Below are 18,374 nucleotides of genomic sequence, written 5' to 3' on the forward strand. Positions count from 1 at the left end.
GTCTCAATGCTCCCTCTCCGCAGTCGGAGAAGAAAACGCATACAACCCCGGCCACTGCCGGCAGAAAAAGAGACAGTGGGTTTCCGTGTCAGCTGCCGCGATCAGCAGCGGCGGCCTTTCAGCACACTTTTCATCCGCATTGGGAAATGAAAATGCAGAGCTTGTTTGCCGATGCCGGTGCGCTGACAGAGCACCAACTTGACCGACTCTTGTCGTTGCTACACAACTTTGACAAGATGTTCACAGACCAGCTGGGATGTACCAATCTGGTGCAGCACCAAATAAATACGGGTGACGCGCTGCCCTGGAAATGTAACCCAGGGCCCGTCAGCGCTCCTAAAAGGCAAGCGATCGATGAGGTGCTGCAGGAGTTGCTCGATGCTTGTCTTATATGCCGATCTCAAAGTCCATGGGGGTGCCCAGTGGTGCTCGTGCCAAAGAAAGACCGCACTTGGCGCTTGTGCGTGGACTATCGGAGAAAGATGCATACCCCTTTCCGAGAATAGACAAGATTGTTTCCAATCTTGGCGGCGCTCAGTTCTTTTCGATACTTGATGCCAGCAAGGGGTATCTGCAGGTCCAAATGCGACCAGGCGATGAGTACAAAACGGCGTTCTCATGTCAAAGATGACTTTTCCACTTCAAAAGAATGCCCTTTCGATTGTCCGGCGCTACGAGCACATTCCAGAGATTAATGGACCGCGTACTCGGCAATGCCCGATGGCAGCACGCCCTCGCCTACCTGGACGATGTGATCGCCTATTCCCACACATTCGAGGAACACCTCGACCACCTCAGAGTCGTTCTGGGAAAGCTCAGGTCCACTGGCCTTACGCTCAACCCCGCAAAGGCGCAGATATGCCAGGCTCAGGTGAGCTTGCTTGGATATCGAGTTGAACGGGGGCAGGTGTCTCCTGATCCAGAGAAACTTCGGGCGATCCTGGAGTTTCCTGCGCCTACAGATGTCAGCGCTGTTCGCCGATATCTTGGTATGGTGGGATCCTACCGACAGTTTATTCCAAACTGTGTGCGCCTGCAAGCGCCCTTGGCACAATTGCTAAGAAAGTCTTCCCGTCGGCAATGGGGAGATGCGCAGGAAAGGAGCTTTCGCCAGCTCTCGCACGCCATCGCTGAGACAGCAGCTCTGAAGCTGCCTGACCTAAACAAGCCATTCGTTATCCAGACCGATGCCTGTGATATCGGAGTGGGCGCTGTTCTCCTCCAGATGGATGGGGATCAGCTGCGACCAGTGTCGTTTGCGAGCCGCGCGCTCTCGCCGGCAGACCGCAATCACTCAGCAAAGGAAAAGGAATCTTTGGCCATTATCTACGCATGCGCGACGTTTCGAAATGTAGATAGAAGGAACAAAGTTCACGGTCGAGACCGACCACATGGCCTTAAGATGGCTGAAACGCCGGCGCGAGCCCAGCGGTCAGCATGCGCGGTGGGCCCTGACACTACAACGCTTCGAGTTCGAAGTGCGCTACCGAAAAGGGACTACCAATGCAGTCGCGGACGCGCTGTCACGGGCGCCGGTCACTGACACCCAACCGGCAGGCGAAGACGAGGAGGAGATGGAAGGGCAGCTGTCTCCCCCTCTGCGTAGGGAGCGCGCAGCGGGCAGCACCCCGCCTGCGGAGCACCGAAAGCACGTGCGCTTTGTGGGAGCAGTAGTCCCCCTCGAAGTTGCGTTCAGCAGAGAAGAGCTTCTCAGAGCTCAGGAGGAAGACTCGTACTGTCAGGAGTTAAACAATTGTCTTAGCGAAGAGACGGATGCTCTGACAACACAGGCCAAATTGCGCTGTGAAGCCACTGGTAGTGTGGTTAGCGCTAACTCTAGTGTAGCTGGTATTGCTACGAGTGAGTAGGAGAACTTCCTGCTGGACTGTGAAGGAGCTTTGCTAAAATACGTGCCAGACAAAGAAGCCTCCAGTGAGGGCTTTAAAGTTGTGATTCCGCGCAAACTGCGCCGTGCCGCTATGCGGCACTATCTCCACGGCGACGGTTATGAGAGCGCCCCAAAGACATGGCGGAAGCTTTGTCGGTTCGCTACCTGGCCAGGAATGAAGGCTGACATATATCGTTACGTGCGAACATGCCACATCTGCCAATAGAGGAAGCCTCAAGGTGGCAAACCACCTGGCTTACTCGAGCCCATCATAAGCACGAAGCCATTGCAAATCCTGGCGTGCGATTTGATGGTGCCACTGCCGCGCAGCAAAAAGGGGTACAAATACGTGCTCGTCGTTACGTGCCATTTCAGAGCTTTCGATGAACTGTACCAGCTGCGGAAAGCTACTGTGCGGGAGATCTTGGGAAAGCTGTCGGAGGTGTTTTGTCGTTTTGGCTTTCCAGAGCGACTGATAACCGACAACGCCACGTATTTCACGTCGAAGGTGTTTTGTGATACGTGCGGGGCAATGGGTGTACGGCAATAGAAAGCCACGTGCTATCATCCCCAGTCCAACATGAGCGAGCGCCGCAATCGGCATATCAAGCCGCTCCTGGGCGCATATGCGCGGTCGCATAATGATTGGGATCAGCGCTTGGACGCCATATCCTTCGCTCTGCGCACGAGTGTAAATCGCTCGACCGGCTTCGCGCCGGCTTTTCTCATGTTTGGCAGGGAGCTGAACACGCCAACGGACACGGTCCTGACCCATAGGTCGGACAATGTTCGCAAAGACGAGGTCAATGTCGACGAGTACGCACGGCGATTACTAGAGCGTTTGGCCATTGCCATTAAGGAGGCGAGTGGCAGCCGTGAGAAGGCCAGGGCAAGCCAAAAGACGACCTATGACAAAACCCACAGGGACCTTGAGTTCCAGTTGGGAGACACGGTGCTGAGGCGAAATCATGTTCACAGGGATGCATCCGCGGGATTCGCGGCCGGCCTTGCGCCCCGATGGGTCGGGCCCTTTGTGATCGCAGAGAAACAGTCGCGGCTGATTTAGCGATTGAAAGACCCGCACTCGGGCCGAATAAGCGGACCCATTCATGAGGGAGAGCTGAAGCAGTATTTCCAGAGAGATGCTGCGGAAGCTTTAACGCCTATCGTTCCGGAGAGCGCCGAGGGGGGCGATGCTGAGAGCAGTCTCTACCGGCATTGCTATAATACCTGCAGCCAGCGAAATCCTTGAGGCCGCATTCGTGGGAGCGCACATGCAGGCCTCAAACGCGGTCCTTGCTTGCAGTTCGCATTCGAGCTGTTGAGGAACGCCAGACGCGCGAGGTCGCGCTCAAGTGCTTGCAAAGGAAGGCAGTTCTTTCCGCGATGTTACAGTGCGGAAGGTAGGCGAAGTCGCCTAATGTCAACCGCAAGGGCACGAGAGGTATTGTGTTTATCCGGCGCGTGTCGATACACAAGCCGGCAGTGTTCCTTTACGCGAAGCCTGTGCTGAGCACGTTCGGATGGACCTAGCCCGTCGACTGGCCTTATTTATAACACCAGCACTCCGGGCGCGTGCGCCACGCTATCTGCATTCAGGCGGCAAGAGCGCCGAAGGTGATGTTTAGACAGCGTGCCCTGTGGCTGCGCCAGCCTGCAAAAGTTCTTGGAGCAGCTCGCATTCGAGTTCGACCGAATTACGAACGGGAGGGCGAGGAGGTACCAGTGCACTCTGACCTCTCCCGCCGCAGTCTGGGCTTTCCCGGACCGGAGTACGTCTATTCAACCCTGGCTGGAGAAGATGAACGTGGCCTGCCTCCTGCCCTGGTTGACAATCCCAGGGCGTCGACGTTGCTTGAAGCAAGCAGCGCACCACGATTCCAGCTTTCGAACTTAGCGCCCTCACCCCGGAAGCAGCGACTACGATCCCAAATGTAGAGCCTGCCTCTCCAGGACACAACCTAGTGTCCAGCGGCAGGGAATTGCCGAGAAGCCAGACCAACGGCACTAAAGGGTAGAAGCGATGCGCGCCTGCACCCCCGGGCGGACGCCTCGATTGAGGTAGGAGGGGTGTGGGAAGGAACATATCGCCGCTACTACCCCTCCTGGCTGCGACGCGTCGGCGAGGGAGAGGTGTGGCCTCTCCTCTTTACATCACGTGACAGCCTCCTTCCTCCTCTCTCCTTCGACTGCTGTGGCAGGGGAAGAGCACGATGTGTTGGCTGGGTGTGGTTTTCGGGTAGAGGGAGTGTGTGTGTGGTGTGTGTGGTTGTGTGCAACCTCTGACAGAACTGACCGGACGGGCAGCTGAGCGGACGCATCCGGAAAAGCAGGGACTGGCATCAGGTGAACTGAATTGGTTGATCGCGCGTGCGCGGCTGAGGAAAACCATTAAACCAGTTTACCCTTTGGTCTTCGGTGTTCGTGTTGTTCTTGGGGCCACGACTGTGGTCTGAGAGCTAGCGGAGCGTTGTTTGCTCTGAGAGCGGAGCCGCAGCCCCGTAGAGAACCCCACAAAGTCTGAACGAATAAAATGAGCAAGCGGTGATGCCGAGATATCAAATGTCATCATCACCAGCCTGATTATACCCACTGCAGGGCGAAGGCCTCTCCCATATTTCTCCACTTAACCTGGTTCTGTGCTAGCTGCATCCACTTCACCCCTGCGAACTTCTTAATCTCATCCGCCCACCTAACTTTCTGCCGCCCCCTGCTACGCTTTCCTTCCCTTAGAATCCAGTTTGTTACCCTCAGCGACCATCGGTTATCCTCTCTTCGCACTACGTGTCCTGCACATGTCCATTTCTTCTTCTTAATTTCCACTAGAATGTCGGTAACTTGAGTTATTTCTCTGACCCACTCTGCACGCTTTCTATCTCTTAATGTTACCCCTACCATTTTTCGTTCCATAGCTCTCTGGGTTGTCCTCAACTTAAGTAGAACTCTCTTGGTTAGCCTCCACGTTTCAGACCCATACAGGCAAGATGCAACTGTTGATATCAAATGTATGTAGCTTAAAATATAGAAAGAGGTAGGCGGGCCTGTTGGAAGCAATCGTAACAAGATTAAAGATTCAGACATGCAACAAAGAAAAATATTCAATTCATTAGGTACAAATAAACACACTAAATACGGGCTCGTTTCGAAGGAGCTGCCAGTATTCGCCGCGAAATCGACCAAGAGGTGGAGCCACCGTCACTCCGGTTGTGTGGATCGGAAGCCGGCCGCGCTCACTGAAACGCACGCTGCGTAGGTCTGCTTCCGAGTTTACGGCGGGTTTTTTGGCGATGAAAACGTGTCTTCTGCAGTATTTCTACAATATTGCACGAATAAATCCAGGGGATTTCGCCAATGCAGCAGAGGAAGAGCGGATTTTAGGAAAACAAAGCACGCAACCACCAGTGTTCTAGATTTACTTTCCATGTTCTCACGCGCCTAATGCTTCGGCCTGCCTAATGACAGCTTTGTTTTTCTTATCGACTTTTAAACAGTTTGCACGTGTCTCATGCGAGTGAGACCAGCGAATTTAGTGTCAAGCCCACGCAGATACAAGGTTCGTGCTCTGACCTGCAGTAATTTAGATTGAATCGAGAAAGCCTGGCTCATTATATCGTACTTGACTCGAGGATTTGGCAGGTTAAATTTAGCATTGGCAGCGCACTGCATGGTGAGTTGCTTTAGACTGAGTGCACATCAACTCCGGCCCAGACAACCACGCACAAGAATTTCCCAAAAATGAGATCACGCCGACACTATACAGGAAACCTCGCCGCACAGGAAAGCTGATTGTTCACGTGTACAGTGCAGAGTGGATTGAATATGCCGAGATGCTTTTTGGGGCCACTGTCATAGAATGTTGTAGTGTATTAATGCATGCGCCACTAACTGTAAATGATTTCCTAAACCGAAGAAAGTATAAGGGATTTCTGATGTGTGTGACGTTAATATATAACGGTAAATTATCGTGTAATTATTTTGTTTTGCAATGCGAGTATATTTCATCCTGTGAGAGAACTTTTACGCACTTCACAGAATTGACAATAATCAGCGATTAATTTTCTGTAACGTTAAATTCCGAGCTACGAATTACTCGCTGCGAAGGCGTCGTTATAAACTGCGCATGGGCACTGTCATGTTCTGGGAAGCAATTTTACAGGCTGAAAATTTCTTTATCACTAATTATTTAGCAGTGACTAAATCTTATGTGAAGTAAAACATTTAGGTTGCTTCCAAAACACATGCCGGATATAAAACTATTCCGTAATAAATGAAGGTCATCTTATCATGCGACTATGAAAATGTATTTATTCCCGAAATAAACACTGATGGTTAAGCCCGCATGAAGCTGTTTTACCCCCTTGTCAGAAATTACGAGTTTTGTCGGACGACAGCTCTAGTACGAAAAGGGATATAACGATTATAATAGGCTACCAGTAAAGTACATTGATCTAGGTGTATTATGTTATATTTAGGGTAACATTTAGGTACAGGGAATATTTTTCCGAAAGATTCGAGCATTTCTCTAAAGAAAAATGTGATCACTAAAACATTTACAGATCCACAGAAGCCTTCAACAACAAAAGCAAAGAAAATAAATGCATATTGGCCCGGGTTTAACCCATGAAAGCGGCATCGGCCATGAGGGACGATTGGAGAGGCTGGTTTTGGTGTCGTTTTTTTTTCATTATCACCACATTTACCACGTGGGATTGCTTATTGTGCAATGAAATCCCACAGCAGAGGAACGCCTTTCGAAACGGTTGTGATTGAATCCCCCGTCTCGAAATCAGCAGTCGAGCGCCCTTTCCATAGAGACACCGCAACAGAGGTTTAAAAGCAAAAGAAAAAGTACTCACACAACTCTATCGTGCATACAGACTGTATAGCAGGCATAGAGTTGTCTCTTCAAACTGCATTCTGCTATAAGAAGCAGTCTGCGGTGGCATATGTTTTAGTAGCTGCGGTATTCCAAACAGAAACGGGAATGAGCGATTTCTGAGCGTTTGCATTAACGTTTATTGACGGCAACGACCTGTTTTGCTTTGACACGGCGGTAACGACAGTACCACTTCGTTTGAGACATTGCATGTCAAATGATTTCAAGCGCCGAAGACCGCGATGGATGATGTCCTTATCCAAGCATGGCATGCTCGATACGGACAAGTATATATATATTTTAAAGAAGCGTGGGGTTATAGACTGTTCATATTTATTTTGCAAGAGGCATGTAGGTAACCAAAATCTCACAGGAACTGCGAAACAAACAAAAACACTCCTGTACACGCCGCATGCGCGCGCGTAAATTACTGCGGGCTGGCACGCGATGCGAAAACGCATCCACACTGAGTAGGTTTCGCCGCTGAGCCGCAAGGTGGCGACTCTGCTCGATCTCGAGGCCAATACATCCGTGCCACCATGGAGCCACTTCCCCTGCCTCATAAAGGTCATGTACTTTCCACAGCATAGGAGAGTTCACCATGACTGCACCTATGAGTTCAACGTAAATTATAGAATGCGCCCTGAATCACGTCGGTATTTCATTCCCTGAATTTGGTTACGTTAGTATTACTTTTCTGGCTTTTATGTGCTTTGTTATCGATTTCTCTCTTCCTTTTACACAACTGCTCCATCTTATTTCTATATAGGCCTACTGCATTTCGTACCAGCCGTCCCTCTCAGTTATGGCTCCTACGAAACATAAAAACATTACATTAGTAATGCATGCTGTGGCAAAAAATATTGGGGAGACAATGGCCGTCTTCTAAGTTATGGTGATGATTGGCTTCTCCACCCAAGTCAGCTATGTAGACAAAATGCCATGAGGTCTCGTGACGTCACGTAACCCGAAGAGCAGTCACAGCATGACCATGTAACCTGCCAACTACCACCTGCCACAAAAACAACTGTGATTTTCTGCTCAAACCTTCGACAATGCCAACGTCAGACTTTAACGTCATAGTTTTTAAAGCCGCGTTCCCCGAAACTCTAGCGTCGGCGCTCGGCACTAGCTTTGTGAACGATCCGTCACGAGCATAGGCTAGCTGGCGTAGAATGGAACTGAGATTCGAAATATTTAGTCAGGAGGGGTATAGGTGAAGTCTCCTCAAGCAATTCGCCAGCGGTATTTATACCTTGCTCAATCATTGACCCAATGTGCTGCTGTTATTAACGTTTAGAAATAACTGCCACATAGCTCCCAGATTGCGGCTCGTGGCAAGGAGCCGTAATGACGGCCCTGTAGCTGACGGGGTGTGGCGCGTGGTATATATAGTCCCAAAATGGCTGCCGCATTGTCGACGGGGTGAGACTCGTTGTGTGGTACAGACGGTGACAGGGCGGCGGACCGAATATCGTTCCTGACAGCTTCTGTGACGGCCTCGGTGACTGAGCCTTCGTAGCCGTAATTCGCTGCAGCTCATTAAGGACATTTTTCTTGAATGAGTTCTCGAAGAGTGGTCCTATCGGTGAAGGATCGGTTGTAATAGCGGCACTGTTTTTAGACGGCTCGCTGTACAGCTGTAGCGCCCTTGACCAACTCACTCACGGATTTTGGTAGGTTGCGCACCAAGCCGGCAAACACCTGCACTTTGACACCGTGCATGAGATGCAGTAAATTTCTTGGCTCCCTCGTATTAGATAGATGGATTTATTGAATGGAAAGCCAGAGAGGTTGGCCGGAATGGTTCAAATCTGGACTGCTACTCTGCACTGGGGAATGGGCAGGGGAGAAGAAAGAAGATCGTGATGGGTGACGATGTGAGAGAAGGCATATGGAAAATATACAGGCACAGCAGTTTGTTTTACAAGCGGAAAACTAGTCCGATGGTGCACAATAAACGGCAAAGAGCACGACGAAAAAGGAGAACCATGTCTTCCGCCAACATAGCCAGGCCTTAATTTGGCTTCTGGACGCGCACTTCAGGCAGGCGCTGTGCATTGTCTCGTCCAACAGTGCTCCCAAATGTGTCTACCAGCTGTCGGTGGAGGTCATTCCGTGTGAATAAGCTACCCTCGTACATTTCAAAACGAAGTTCTAGCACAATCCTGAAGGGCAAAATAAATGTTGCAAAGCTTCTGGTCCATGCTCCTCTGATTGAACTTTGCCTCCAGTTCAAACTGGTCTAGCCAGTCTTCCACATCTTCAAGCGCATCCCATCAGAAGCACAGTGACACCTTGGTGTTGTGAAGATACACCGGCGTAGGGGTTGGACGTGCCATGGCTTGGGAAAGCTGGTGAACTTGCATGTTTGAAGAGTCGCCCGGTAGATGGTTGTACTCCGGTGCTAGTCCTAGAAGGCGGCGTCTAGTGTAACGAACAGGTGTGTCGATATGTGGGATCCGGAAGGCGTCTTACCATACCCAGCACGCTCCACCAGGGTCGCTCCTTAACTGTACCCCAAGGAAGGCCTAAAAACAAAATGGTTTAATGGTCAAGCGGTACGAGTTCTGCATTTACGCTTTCATCTCTTCTAGCCTCGAGCTTGTAGTCCCCGTCGTCATCTTTTCTGTCTTCAGCTCAGAAAGGTCCACTGCGGCATGCGTGCCATGAACCCATGCAACTACCTCAGGTACACACTCCTTGGTGCTAAACGTTTCTGTGCTACTGTAACTTGTGGCTCTCTATAGCGTAGCCGATGATCAGGTAACAACAGCCTTGGTAGGGTGAAAAATGGGAGGAATGACTTCAAAGGTCGCGTCTAGCGATCTGATGAAAGATTGTACCGTGAGTTGTTGGAAGCAGGAGCTTGTCGGGGATGCTGGCTTGCAAATAAAACAGATCGCTTGAGAGGAATTTTCAACGACCAAGACAGACACGTAGAGCACCCCTTTCCAATACCAGCACAGAGGGAAGAATGTATTTTTACTGCCACATAATAGAATAAACCAAATACAATTATTGCTATAAAATAGGCGTTGTCGAGAAACAAAGGGTCGCGAGACATTCGAAACTTTTTATTGCTAACTTGGACCGGCCACCCAAAAGCGCTTTCTCCTTTACTCACATTGCTTTTAATATTGAGTCCTCAATCCAATGTTGGATCATACGTCACGCCCAAATATTTTACTAAATCTAGCTGTCGCATTAAGTTGGTGCGATGAGCTAAAGAAATGTGCCAAGGTGTATCCGAGGGAAATACAAGCACAACGCATCCCAGGTAGCACAGAATGTGGGGCCCTAGTAGGTCCGTTTAGGCAAGTGGGGCTGGGGCAACCATCATAAAACCTGCATTAGTCCCCGATGGGGCAAATGTGGACAAGCCCCATTTCGGCTTGCCCCTGTTCCTTCTTCATGGGTCCCATAGCGGCGTTTCTCGGGCTAATGCAGAGAAGATTCCTGCATCCAGACCGCAAGGGTCATTTGTCGGATATTTAAGGGCAATCCAACCTAAATGTGGGCTCTTTATGGAAAAGCCGTCATAGATCCGAAATGAGGCCGCCCTCATAAAATCTTTTGGGGACCTACATCGGCCTTAGTGGGGCAAAAAAAACGGACATGCCCACATGCTGCCCCACTCCACCCCTTGTAGAGTACTTGGGGGCAAGTAAAATATAAATAAGAGCTCAATTTGGGCAAGCCCTCGTGAAACCCAAATGAGGCAGCTTTAGCTAAACAGCTTTAGGTCCCACATGGGCCGTAATGGGGCTGGGAAGCAGGCAGGCCTGCAAGATACCAAAATCGATCCCTTGGGAGGAATTTGAAGGCACGTGCTACATCAAGTGGGCTTCAGGTTCAAAAACAACACCCAGCCCAATTGGGGCTGCCCACACAAAACCGCTATAGGTCCCGCATCGGCCGCAATGGGGCTAGAAGAATGCGTGAAATTGTGTAACGATTCCTTACACCTTTTATTTGTATTAGATGTTGCCCTATTTTACTATTATAGATGATCTGTGTAAAAATTGTTGCCATGTGTAGTCGGTTAGAAACATTACGCAGCTTTAGTTCTCGCGCTCATGCTAATTTCGCTAAAAATACTTAAACATACTGATTGCTAACTGTTGCTCCTAATCTGGTTGCTGTGGAGAGCCTGCAACCCGAAGCAGAATATTATTGTTCAGAGCACACATCTCCATTGCCTGAACAAGATGTACACGAAGTCATTTAGGCTAGATTAATGTCATGAATTATTGTGAAATTTAATACTGTGGCTGTTTAGGAAGGGCAGACATGCATAAAATATTACTTATTTATGTGCATATGTAATGACTGGTAGGGATTTTTGAGGGCGCTCACCGACCCGGGCACGCGGGGAATCACGAGAATAACCCAGGAATCCGAGTTCACGGCACAAATGGCCGGGTTCTCCGCAGTGGTAGCACAGCGACCATTGGCGAGAAGTGAGCCAGGCGTCTGCCTTGCTAACTAATGGCTTCATGACAGGGCTTTGCTCGGATGACACCTGGTAGAAAGGCTGGTAGATTAGTGACTGAGGAGCGGGCGGCTGCATGACGGGACTCTGCTGGAATGGCGGCTGGTATAAAGGTTGGTAGGACGGGAGCTGCGGAGCGGGCGGCTGTGATTCGAAAAGGTGTTGTGCGTATGGCACTGCAGGCCGACGAACAGCCGCTGCGGATTTCATAGAACGTGGCTCCGACAGCGACTGAGGCGGTGAAAATGTTTGACGTATTTCTTCACGCACGGCTTCGGTGACAGAAGCGGCAGTCAGATTAGGCGATCCAAGAATAAACTTAAGGAGGTACTCGAGATCTACCTCGCGGATGAGCTCACGCAGAGAGTGGTGCTCAGTTGACCCGTACAATGTGGCCACACTATTGAAGGGTTGGCCGCAGGCAGACTCAGCGCGCCGGAAACGTTGCTTCAGGGCTCGCTCATTTAGGGTAGCTTCATTGATGAAGTTCGCGATGGTTTGAGGTGGACTGCGAACCAGACCAGCGAAGAGGGGTCCATTTACACCCTGCATCAGGTGGCGCAAATTTGCTGACTCCGTCATGTCGGGATCAGCCCGCCGACAAAGTCGGGTCATGTCCTGAGCGAACATGGCCACGCTCTCGTTAGGTAGCTGCGCACGAGCTGCTAGGAGGCGGCGTGCGCAATCACGGCGGTCGTCGCTGGCACGCATATCCCGCAGCTGCTGGCGAAAGGGATCACAGCTTTGAAGACTGGCTTCCCTGTTCTCATACCACGTTTTAGCGCAGTTTCTAAGTGCGAAAAAGTCATTGCGCAGTTTCTGATTAGGGCTCCACTGATTGAATTGTGCAACTCTCTAGAACTGGTCGATCCAGTCGTCGACATCTTCCCCAGTAAAGACATGAAAACAGGGGGCACACGAGGCTGCTGAAGCACCAAATGATGTCGGCTTACGTGGGCCATTGCAGAAATCTCGAACTGCTGGTCCGATGACGCCGGTTCAGGCAGAGGAGCAAATTACGGCGCCAGACCGTGGAGGCGACGGCTGCAGCGATGAACAGGTGTAAACGCGAGCGGAAGCCTGTTGGGACTCGATATGAGCGGCTACGATAGTTCCGAGACATGGGGTTTAAGGCCGCACCTCATCCAGTGTCACGTAGCCTTTTGAGCTTGTAACTAGAAGGGTTATTGGGGGTTAATCCAGAAGGCATTGGAGAACAGGACAAGACCACCCAGAGACGGTCGGCAGAACAACTTCAGCCTCTTCTAATCGAACCACGCGGGAGCCAATTCTTCAAGTCAGGGCAGGCTGTTGCACACACTACAATATGGTCTGCGTACGTAGTTTTAGAGAGCCGAATCCGCCTCTCGCTACGCAGGAGGGAAGTTTCAGCTCTGGTGATACATGAGTGATCCCGCTTAACAAGTTTGCTCAGTTTCATCATCCTTCATATAATTATGAATGGATATGTGCATCTCTAAGGGTAAGGAATTTTTATTGTAAAAAAGCAGCCCTCTGCTCCAGCACGTATGAAAAATCAAGGAGTGTGATGCAAAGATCAGTTCTTCACCGCCCCTCTAAAATTTTGCTAAATGACATCCCCATCCGCCAAACATAAAAGTTTTTGTTTATGCCAAATATATGACTTTTTTCGCTTCGGCTCTGGATAGAAATGGCCTATACCACACCATGCAATAATATTTGAATGAGCTCGAAGTATGGCTGGAGCCAATCAATTTGTCCCTTAATGTCAAACCATCCCAGGTAGCACAAAGTGGGCTATAAAGGGGGGCCTCTGGTGGGTCCGATGTAGGCAATGCAGGAAAGCCCCGGTGGACCCAATATAGGTGCTGCAAGAGGGGCCGACCAATGCCTGAAGGGGGCTGTCGACAAAGCACCGATGGGCCCCACAAGGGACCGATGCAGGCAGCCCTTGTGGGGCTGCCCACATTTTTCTCGCTTTGCCAAAAGGGCACATCTCGCTAACTCCCTACGATGGTCCTGCTTTGGACAGATTCGGGCAGCCGCTCTGAATGAACATTTATTTATTATTTCGCTTAGCCCCTCAAATAATGACATAGGCCCGAGTCGGGTCTTATAGCGCAAGCCGCACTTGGGCTTGCCCACATTATTCTCATAGGGTTCCGGCGCAGGAAATTGATGGGAAGCCCTTGTCCACGTTTGCCCAATCATCAGCCTGACTATACCCACTGCAGGGCGAAGGCCTCTCCCATATTCCTCCAATTAACCCGGTCCTGTGCTAGCTGCATCCACGTGAATCCTGCGAACTTCTTAACCTTATCTTCCGACCTAACTTTCTGCCGCCCCTGCTACGTTTTCCTTCCCTTGAAATCCACTATAGTATAATGGTACATAGGCATGGTAAATATGGTTCGGAAATGGCTGCCGTGTTTTCGACGGGGTGAGGCTCGCGGTGTGGTGCAGACGGTGACAAGGCTTGCCGAACGAAGTTCGTTCCTCACTGCTTCTGTGACGGCCTAGATGAGTGAGCCATCGTAGCCGTAATTCGCTGCAGCTCCTCAAGAACATTTCTCTCAAATGAGCTCTCGAGGAGTGGTCCTATTGATTGCAATTAGCGCCGCCGCAGTCGTCACAGCACCGATGACGGTTCTGTTGTACTGGCGGCACAGTTTTTGGAGAGCTCACTTTATAGCTGCAGCGTCTTTGACGAATTTGCTCAGGGTTTTAGGTACGTTGCGCACCAAGCTGGCAAACACCTGCTATTTGACACCATGCAGGAGATGCCGTAGCTTCCTTACATGGTTCACACATATCAGTATCAGCACTGCGGCGAAAAAGGACCGCCATATCTTCGGAAAACTTATCTACGCTTTCATTCAGCTGCTGGACGCGCACATCAAGCAGGCGCACTACAGTGTCTCGTCGATCAGTACTTGCAAATGTCGTGTCTTCTAGCTTTCGACGGAAGTCATTGCATGTGTATAAGCTGGCATCGTAGTTTTGAAACGAAGTCCTAGCACAATCCTGAACCGCAAAACAAATGTTTGAAAGATTATGGTCCGCGCTCTACTGATTGAACTTTGGCTACGGTTCAAACTTGTCTCCCTGTCTTGCACATCTTCAAACGCGTCCCGGCGGTAGCACTCTGGCACCTTAGTGTTATGAAGTGCCACCGGTGTAGGGGTTGAACGTGCAACGCTTGGGAGAACTGGCGAACTTCGACGTTTGAACAGTCGCCCGGCAGATGGTTGTACTTCGGGGCTAGGCATAGAAAGCGGCGGCTAGCGCGATGGACAGACGTATCGATATCCGAGATCCGCTGTGGACCGCCGGAAGGGGTCTACGCATACCTAGCATGCTACAATAGTGTCTCACCTCACTACTATCCCAAGGAGCGCCTAAAGACAAAACAGTTTGATGGACAACCGGAACGAGATCTGCATTTAAGCTTTGTTTATTTCCAGCCTCGCGCTGGTCGGCCCAGTTGTCATCTTTGCCGTCTTTTTCTATATGGCAGTATAAATTAGAATCCTGAATTATGCACCGCGACCGAATCATTACTGCGTCACATTGTCTGAATTTATAATATTGGCATTAAAATTACGTGATTAACGCTGATAGTGGGTGGTATTCTCTAAGGAATTCCACCCATGCCCGGGCAACAGTCGTCCACCTGCAGCGCACGGAAACCGGACGTCTAAGTCCCACGCCCCTGGACCCACAGTAGGACAGTTCTGTTAACCGGCCTTTGTTTGCGTAGATAGTAGAGAAATAAGGACGTAGCGTGCATGAGTGTGTAAGCGTTCGAACTAGTCGTGTATTTATCCACGTCGCGTGAATAAAAAGACGCTCTGTTAGTATGCGGCCTGTTTTTAAGCCGAAAGCCTTTATTGGCTCATGCTGTCCTGGACAAAATGTGTCCCGGTTTTGAAGCGGCTCTGATTGCCCAGACGGGGTGATGTCATAGATGTCTCGACCCGTCACAGAGCCCCACCACAGAATGCGCGAATACGTGCCTTGTATGGGAATATGGCAATCAATTATCAATTACTAATTATTACTTATGTAGTAATTATTATTTAACTACCCGTTATATGACTAATTAATCACTTGCTTACCTACATAATGACACATAATTCATGTGTAGTAAAAAAAATATTATTAATTATTCCTGATTAGTGCAAGTTACGCTGTACAATGCGGAACTAGGCTTTCGCCTTTCACTTTAGTTGCTAAAGTCCCTCGTACTTTTTTGCCCATGGATCCTGAAGCTACCTGGGCCCACAATTACATCACATGTTCCAAAGAGTTTACACAGTTCTGATGCGGGTATTTAAGAACTGCAAGGTTCCCATGAATACGCAGCATCAATGTTCCGTATAATTTAGAAGTGTTACAAATGGCGAATTGTCTCTTAACACACCACACAATACCACACAAGCACCCCAACAGCGAGTTTGTTATTTCTATGTTAGGCGATACTTTCTATCTCAAACAAAAAAGGCGCAAAATTTTCTGGGTTAGCTTCAACTAATTTTCTCTAAAGCATCATAAAGATAATACGCATCAGCGTATATATTTAAGCGTGGATTAAAACCAAGATAAAAAAAATATAAGTTACTGTTGATTTTGAACTGTTGTGCGCTTTCCAAAGCAGAGTATACTTACCGATTATTGTTCCATATAGGATACGACGTTCGGAACTCTGGTCTTTACCGTTCTGCGAGGCTCTCTCTGTTAGAGAATGCGGCGCAGATGAATACGTACTCCACAGTTCACAGCTCTGAACTTGAGACAACCGTCGGTATAGCACTCTAGCCGTGATGGTGTCAGTGCGCGTTCTTTGTATAGTGAATGGAACTAGTGGAAATTAAAAGTACAATCCGACAACGTCGAAGAAAGATTGACTACCAGCTACAGCTCTAAAATACCTGCAAATCTCCACTGTCTGTATGGCTGCGTTTAAACAGCTCGGTTATACTTGAGGCGCTGTTAGAGAAGCGCGGCCGTCGAGGCAGCCAATCGACAGAATTAGATACTCCTCAGCAGGGCCTAAAAACAAAGGACTCATTCCGCATACCCGCAGGTTTAAAAATAACATACAGTTCCTTCGCAACTAATTGGAGCATCCTTGTCTTGAAGACGAAAACGATGCATACTGTTCCTCTGCACGCGTGCAGTATATGCACCGACGGAGAAGGAGAAGAAGAAGAAGCTGGCCCACAGGCCCATCGCAAGTGCATTGAAGACCGCTAAAAGATGAGGTCCGCCAAAGAGAACGCACCGAAGGACAAGGTGAAATGCAAGGGCAAGATGCAGAGACAAGCCCAAGCACCGAACGCTTGGAAGCCGCCAAAGTCTGCCGTCACGGAGAAGGCCACCGCTGCAGTGCGCTTCACCATGATGGGTCAAGCCTATTCGCCGCCATGCACCCGTTCTCAGAAGGAACGCTTCGATAAACGTCAGATGCAAAACGAATTTGGGTCTACTAATGTGACCTGCCTGCCGACCGATCTGGACGCGGACAGCTCTGTCCTACAAGAGATCGATAACATATGCCTGAACAAGAAACGCGCTGCCGCCAAGAAGGATTCCGGAGCCGTCAAGATAGCACCTAAAAGCGACCTTCTGCGCTGCTTAGGCTGTGAAGCAGGGTCAAGGAAATACCGGCGTCTAGGAAACGAAACCCTGCATTACACCGCGGAAATTCATCGGGCCTGAAGAACCACCCATAAACTCTTCTTCGGCACGATGCCGCCGCTGAGACTCCAGAGGACAGTCGCAAACTGCATTTTTTATTTTTTTAAGATGATAAATGTATTTTACATACACTTGTTTGTGCCTTTTTTTCAATCTGGCATGCATGCGTGACTGGGCTTATCCATAAATTGGAAACTCTTTATTTTAAATCAGCCATAAGACGAGACACAGCAAAGAAGAGAACAAGACAAGGCTGGACTAACAACTGAATATTTATTGAAGTAAAGAAGACAACGAAGACTCGTTCTGAAATGCGCGTGCACAACCCAACCGTTGAAGTGGCAGGAAAAGGAGAAGAAGAAGACAATTGAGTCATTAGCTAACTATAGATTTTTCTAACAGAGCGAATTCCTTACAATGAAGGCTAACTGATGCCTTAGCCACACACTTGTCCTTAGCTTTAGCAATGTAAAATGCCTCAACTAACTCTCGTGTTACTGAAATCTGGCGTGCAAAGAGACGGGTCATCCTTCGATATTGACTCCCGAGATTGCGCATGTAGCGCCTGATTAGAATTTTCTCCCTCCTAGAGAATTAGAGTGCTCCTTCAGGCGCACATTCAGACACCTGCCTGTCTGCCCATAGGTGCACCGGCCATAATTGAGCGGAATGTGATAAACCACATTATTTCTGCAGGTGGTGAACCTTTTCCTATGTGATGCTGTGCAACGAAAACTATCACGAGCTGTATTGTCGAGCCCACTTCTAACTCCCCTCTTTAATGCCTTTGGGCCCTGAGGGTACATGAATAACTAAATAACTCTGGCGCACAAGCCTCCTATCTTGTTTTTCGCTGTAAATACAACGTCAACGCCTTACCTTACCTCAAGTTTCTTGAATCGGTGCGAAACCCCATGGAGTTGAGTTATGGCAGCCACATTCTTTCGCCGCGTTGCACCACCAACATCAACCAGCCCCGTGTTGCTCTTCCCGGAACGTGTTAAAACATGTTCTGACTGACAAGCGAAATGGACAGTTGGAAAGCCTGCCGCTAACAACTTAGAAATTTGCTGTGAGAGTGCATCCTCAACACGGTAATGGCAAGATATACGTAATGCAGACTTCATGCACGCCACTGCCAACCCATCCTTTACCAACCTCGAGTGGTCCGATTCAAAGCTAAGCAGAGGCTTCCCTGACCCGGGGCTGTAGCCCCAACGCACGTGATCGTCTCCAAAGCACAGGTCCAAATGAAGAAATTGTAAATGTCGATCTTTAAACAGGAAAGCTCATACGTAAAAGACAGGCCTTGACCTTGTTCTTTGAACATTCCTAACACATCTTGCGCCAACCTATAAAAACCACCCTTAACCAAGAAAATTAAGTAGTCATCAACGAAACTCTACTATACCGAAGCCATCTAAACCTGGCTT

The sequence above is a fragment of the Amblyomma maculatum genome, chromosome 7 (genome assembly GCF_055883805.1).
Source record: "Amblyomma maculatum isolate TAMU_Amacu chromosome 7, ASM5588380v1, whole genome shotgun sequence".
Lineage (NCBI taxonomy): Eukaryota > Metazoa > Arthropoda > Arachnida > Ixodida > Ixodidae > Amblyomma > Amblyomma maculatum.